The following is a 1383-nucleotide window of genomic DNA, read 5'->3' as shown; positions in this document are numbered from 1 at the left end:
TATATTAAATACAAGATTATCGAAATGGAATTTCTGAAAGTATAAAAAGAAATTCATTATTAATAAATAATTATTCGATAAGTATTTCATATTTATAATATGAATATTCATAATATCGATATATTCATTAATATAAGTATTCATTTTTCCATATAAATATAACCATTTATAAGCCACAGAAATTTTGGATCGACAAGCATGCAATTTTATCCCTAACGATATAAATAGTTATATTTATATGCTGGAAAAATGAATATAATATTTATATATTAATGAATACTTATCAAAAAATTATTTATTAATAATGAATTTCTTTTTATACTTTCAGAAATTCCATTTCGATAATCTTGTATTTAATATATAACATATGTGCAGACAAATAGTAATGCATCCCAATAATTCTGATTGGTTGATCCCCACTCTATTGCTTTTCTGTTTTCCGAAATTCCGATTGTCATGGGACAGCATCCTAAGCCTGAAACGCAAGACTATAAAGATTAGATATTTGATAAAGAGATGCAATCGCTTTGCAGCCATTTTGCTCAACACTTTTCATTTGTGACTCAGCATACTTTTACTTTGCTGGAAAGCATGTCGACTGTAAAAAGTTGACTACATTTAGGACTGTTCAGCAGATAATCATAAAACGGTTACAAAACTGTTGCCTTCTGCTGCACAACGTAGCTAGAAATCATGGCAACCGCTGAATAAACATGTTGAGACGCTGATTGTATCTAGGATTGCTCAGCAGACAATCATAAAACGGTTGTAAAACTGTTGCATTCTACTGAACGCATCTAATGCATTCAGCAGAAAAAGCAGCTTTGCAACTGTTATGAAATTCTTCTATATGATTGTACATCATAAGTAAAAACCAATATTTGTATTGAAGAATTTTACAACAGTTGCAAAGCTGCTTCCTCTGCTGAACGCAGCCTTTTTTTCTTCTTGGCTATCGAATATTAAACAAGGAAAAGTGATGCTATTACAAACACTGTGAGCGCCAAAGCAAAGACAATCACTTTCTCGCTGGAAAGCATAAACATTTTTATATAAAGCAAAAAAAATTTTTATATAAATAAAAATTTAAAAAAATAAAAACAGATTATTTAATACAAAAATAATTTCTTTCATATACGAGGGTGAATCAAATATTAACCGGAATTCTTTTTTAATATTTATTTATTTATAAAACAATACAAAAATACTGTTGATTATTTTTCTACATAGTCTCCTTCACGCTCTACACATTTTTCCCAGCGGTTTGGAAGCTTGTTAATTCCTTGCTCGTAGAAACTTTGAAGTTGAGTCACCAACCAATTGCGCACGAATTCCTCAACATCTTGATCGTTGTCAAATCGCAATCCTCCAAGAGCATCTTTC

At 30.0% G+C, this 1383-nt stretch overlaps 1 protein-coding gene across 1 annotated transcript in view; it reads left to right on the top strand.

Moving 5' to 3' along the window:
- The window catches only part of LOC108747950, a 55388-nt gene that overhangs the window by 42099 nt on the left and 11906 nt on the right, over window positions 1–1383 (top strand). The window lies entirely within an intron of this gene.

This window comes from Trachymyrmex septentrionalis, unplaced genomic scaffold (assembly GCF_001594115.1).
Source record: "Trachymyrmex septentrionalis isolate Tsep2-gDNA-1 unplaced genomic scaffold, Tsep1.0 scaffold206, whole genome shotgun sequence".
Taxonomy (NCBI): Eukaryota; Metazoa; Arthropoda; class Insecta; order Hymenoptera; family Formicidae; genus Trachymyrmex; species Trachymyrmex septentrionalis.
Note: the sequence above shows the minus strand (reverse complement) of the source record. Positions and strands in the feature narration are given on the sequence as shown.